The sequence below is a fragment of the Dioscorea cayenensis genome, chromosome 19 (genome assembly GCF_009730915.1).
Source record: "Dioscorea cayenensis subsp. rotundata cultivar TDr96_F1 chromosome 19, TDr96_F1_v2_PseudoChromosome.rev07_lg8_w22 25.fasta, whole genome shotgun sequence".
In the NCBI taxonomy this organism is placed as follows: domain Eukaryota; kingdom Viridiplantae; phylum Streptophyta; class Magnoliopsida; order Dioscoreales; family Dioscoreaceae; genus Dioscorea; species Dioscorea cayenensis.
The window spans coordinates 10,034,167-10,039,054 of record NC_052489.1 but is presented as its reverse complement, the minus strand read 5'-3'; the positions used below and the strand labels follow the sequence as shown (position 1 = coordinate 10,039,054).

At 44.5% G+C, this 4,888-nt stretch overlaps 1 non-coding gene across 1 annotated transcript; it reads left to right on the top strand.

Moving 5' to 3' along the window:
* Positions 1 to 4,087: 4,087 nt before the first annotated feature.
* On the top strand, positions 4,088 to 4,194 carry LOC120250757. The gene has a single exon (XR_005533096.1). It is a non-coding gene; the product is annotated as a small nucleolar RNA R71 (small nucleolar RNA).
* The last annotated feature ends 694 nt before the right edge of the window (positions 4,195 to 4,888 follow it).

Sequence of the window (4,888 nt, the reverse complement as noted above, 5' to 3'; positions counted from 1 at the left end):
CAAGGCATAAACTCCCGTCCGAACCCTGGGGACCATACCCATTAATCTCATCATCTCCAGGCTCAGGGGAGCAGGTATACTCGTCTTCTCAGCCCCGCAAGCGCATCCAAGAGACCCATACCCAAAACTAGTCTCGTAATGTAGGGGCCTGAGAAGATCGCTCCCAATCTGGCATACTGCCCCTGATGTAAAATGTAATCTACGACGATATGCCCCAGATGAATTGGTATGCGCTAAACCATCAAATACAGGTACAGAAGCTCCTACCGGCTCAGGACACCAGTGCTATAACCACGGCCATTCACCGACCTATTCAGAATGGCATGTTAATATTAGTATGCATGTCGGGAAAGGCACGTGGTCTTGGACACCCCCGGCTCATACTGACCCTGACCACACAATGCTCTGTAAGCTCTCTGCGGGGCCAAAGCTCTTGGGTAATTTGTCATAACTGGGAATACTCTTAATGTCTATAAATATCTCCTCGTATAAGCCAAGCCAAACTAAAAACTGAGTAATGCTCATGCTATGGTGATGTCCAAATGCTCTGAACTGAATGGCATCCAAACTGTAAAATCTCGTATAAGATCTATCGAACTCGAATGACGATAAGACCTCAAGTGTAAGCTCATGAATGGCTGGCTCCCTAGTAGACAATAACTGCCTCTAACCTCCCACTAAGATGAGATCATCGACTTTATCTGTGAACTCATCTCCCTGCTGTAGATCTCTCAATTTGCTCGTGTCTAGGAATCAAGTCTGTCTGAACTGAAGTCTCGTCAAATGTTCAAAATGCACCTAGTACTCGGGAATAGCAAATCTCATGTTTCTCGGCTTGCATCTTAGACCGAGGTGCCATAAGCTGCAAGATTTGAAAGAAAATTGATCAAACCAGTTAATTAAGTAATGCTGCAAAAATCCACACGGTCGTGTGGAATTTCCGCACACCCGTGTGGATCCATGGGGCGTGAAAAACGCATGGCCGGGACTCAAAAATCCAAAAATACACCGTTAGATTGCTTCTAACTTCGTTCTAAACATGTATAATCATTCTAATTGCAGAAAGGAAGCATTATTCACCAGTTTCATAGATTAAAATCAAGAATTGATGAAGAAAACAAAAGATAAGACTTATCGACGATGTAAAATGGGAAAAACTTGAATCAGCCAAAAAACCAAACAAAAAATCCCTCCAAATAGGCACTACGAGGCCGGGAAAAGGTGTGAGAGTGCTGTCAAATGACTGGAGAATGTGAGGATGAAGAAGAACAGTCTTCCTTTAAATAAAAAAAAACTCACGCCTCTTGGCGTTCTGCGCATCCACACGGCCGTGTGGCAATTACCCTTTCCTTTGCGCCTCTAGAGGAAAGCATCACAGGGGTTGGTCCACGCCCCTCTGGGCTCTATAGAAAACCCTCACTGTTTCTAAATGCAACCACACAGGCGTGCGGAAAAATACCCTTGCCAGTACGCCCGACCCACAGGTGCAGCCGCATGCCCCTGTGACATCTCTATCCAACCGAGAAGAATCAATAAGTGTTTTGCACGCCCGTGCGGAAATTCTGAATGGGCGTGGACATTCACAGGCCCAACTTACAGAGGCAGCCGCACGCCTCTGCGTCTTCCCGGGATGGAGAGGGCTCATCTGTAGAGATTCGCACGGGCGTGCGAAAAATTCCCACGCCCATGCATTTTTCACAGGTTCGCCCATAGGGGTGAGTCCACGCCCCTGTGTGCTCTCAGGATAATTTGCCAAGTCTCTACAATAAAACACACGCTTATGCATAAGTTACCCATGGGCGTGTGAAAATCACAAGGTCGCTCACAAGGGCGAGTCCACGCCCCTGTGCTGTCTCTAGATGAGCTCTGAACGAATACGCACGCCCGTGCGGAAATTTCACACGGCCGTGTGGTTTCTCTGGACACTTAGAAAACTTTGCAAGCTCTCCAGAAAATTTTTGAACACAACTATACACTCAGAGCCTGCTTTACAGGGCAACTTTAACATTAAAAAACACGAAAAACAAGCTCAAACAACCTAAACTTTGCCAAATCCACATGAAAACACACGATGACATTAAAAACCCACAAGAAAACACAGTAAAAGCATCTAAAAATTAAGACACCAACACTCAACACTTTATTCGCACAAAAACTAAACTACTAACTAAGAACACAGTAAACACTTGGGTTGCCTCCCAAGAAACGCTTGTTTTACATCACTAAGCTTGACGTACCTTGTCTTACCTCACGGGGGTTCATAGATGAATGTTGCCCTCTTACCCATGGCTTGAAAGCATGACGAGCAAAGTGTCTTGAAGGTAGAAGGGGAGTTATCGTGCTTGGTACCACCTAGCAATGATTCATCCAACTTGTTCGGTTCACGCACATCTCCAACAGTGTTGGAGCGTTTCCGGTGGTGTCTCCTCATCCTCTTCATCTTCTGAAACACCTTCTTCAAGATCCCCAGAGTAGATCGTACTTCTTCAGTCAAACCAAGCATCATTACTTCTTCATTTTCCTCCTCTTGGTCGAACACACCCTCGTACAGGTCTGGATTGAACATTTCCTGCATATATTCATCTACAATCTCATCAGTAGTGTCTAGAAAATACAAAGTATCATCAAAATCAAGAAAATAACACATGGCTTTAGCACGGCGGTATGTGAGCTTGTCATCTCCAACTCTCAAAGTTAGCTCCCTGCCATCCATGTCAATCAATGCCTTGGAAGTCTGCAAGAACGGCCTCCCAAGTATCAAGCGTACATCCGCATCTTCATCGATGTCTAGCAATACAAAATCTACAAGAAATATGTACTTGTCCACCTTGACAAGCACATCTTCGATGATACCGCTCGGATGTCTCACCGTTCGGTCCACTAATTGCAAAGTCATCCGAGTGGGTCTAGGCTTGCCCAAGCCTAACTTCTGAAAGAAGGTGTATGGCATGATGTTGATAGTGGCCCCTGAGTCCGCCAATGCAATTTCATCACGTAAATTGCCAATGTTGCACAGAATGATGAAGTTTCCCGGGTGTTTCCTCTTGTTTGGCATGTTTGTTTGCAAAACCACAGAGCAAGAAGCATCTAAGATCACTAAAGCACTCTCCTCTAACTTCCTCTTGTTAGTTAACAAGTCCTTAGGAATTTTGCATACTTAGGCATTTGAGATAATGCCTCAATAAAAGGAATGTTGATGTTGGTCATTCTTCAATCTAGAGGGATAAGGGATTCTTGCCTTGAAAGGTGGGGGTGCCACCTCCTTCTCTTTGCTTGTTCCCTCTTCAACCTCTATGACCTCGGGTGCGTGTTCATTGGGCTTATCACTCAGAAACCTCTATGCATTCTAGGATTGGTCTCGGTATTGCTTGGCAAGCTTCCTTGTGATCTCTCCGATAGGGACTTCACAATTTGCCCCACTTGATTCTCATGGTTATACAAAGAAGCGGTGTGGTTGCGAAGTGTAGCCTCAACTGATTGAAACCTTGTATCCGATGATTGTACAAATCTAGTCAAGGCCTTCTCCAAATCGGTCATTCGGGTCTCCAAACCAGAAACTCAGTTCTCCATGTTTGGGGCTTGTTGTTATTGGAAAACCAGTGGCCCCATGGCCTTTTATGGAACTTGGTTACTCCACGAGAAATTGGGATGATTCTGCCAACCTGGATTATAGGTGTTGGTATATGGATTCCCTTGATTCCTCATCACATTACCCACAAAATCAACATTCTCAACCGAAGATGAATCACCAGTGGAGATCGGGCAATCGGAGGGAGCATGTCCTCCACCACACTTAGTGCAAGTAGTCACGGCCACCACTCTATTTGAAATTAGAATATCTAACTTCTTACTCAATTATTCCACTTAAACCGCTAATGAAGTTACTGCATCTATCTTATAAAGCCCGGCCACCTTTTTCTTTTCCCTAGTATTCCATTGTTAGCTATTTAACCCCATTTCTTCAATTAGTTAACACGCCTCTCTGGGGGTCTTGCTACCTAAGGTACCTCCTGCTGCCGCATCCAAGAGTTGCCTTGTGCTTGAATTTAACCTGTTGTAAAAAGTCTAAACAATCATCCACTCTGGGAATCTGTGTTGCTGGCAGTTTCTCAGGAGCTCCTTGAACCTTTCCCACGTCTCAAATATAGACTCCAATTCTGACTGTACAAAGGACGAGATCTCATTCCTAAGCTTTGCAGATTTTTCAGGAGGAAAATAATGGGCAAGAAAAGCTTCTACCATATCCTCCCATGAGGTAATTGATGCTCTAGGTAATGAGTATAGCCACTGCTTCACTCTCGCCTTTAAGGAAAATGGGAAGCTCTCAACTTGATGGCATCATACGTCACCCTGTTTATCTTGAGCATATCACACACCTTGAGAAAGTTCTCTATATGACTGTTTGGATCCTCATCGGCCAAACTATTGAAATGTGCAGATTGCATCAACATGTGGATGAATGCCGGCTTTAGCATGAAGTTCTGAGCTGTAATCGGGGGACGCACAATACTCGATTGTGTCCCCAATACTGAAGGTCTGGCATAATCGGATAATGTCCTCTGTTGCTCATTTTGTTCCGCCATATTATCCGACCCTTCAACTTCCAAGTCAGCTAGACTAGACTGTTCTTGTACAGGTTCTTTTCCTTTTATTCTAAGTGTACGTTTGAGCTCAGGATCCTCTTCAATCAATATTGAGGGGTTCCCTCGGGTCATGAACTTGGAACTACACAAAAGAGAGAAATCAAATCAGAACAATGATAGAAAAGAAGATGTGAAATAGAATGAATAAATGAATAGCTAAGAAAACAAAGTGCAAAGTATCTCTAAACGCCTATTCCCCGGCAACAGTGCGAAAAACTTGGCAATGCACCTTGCGTATGTCCCGT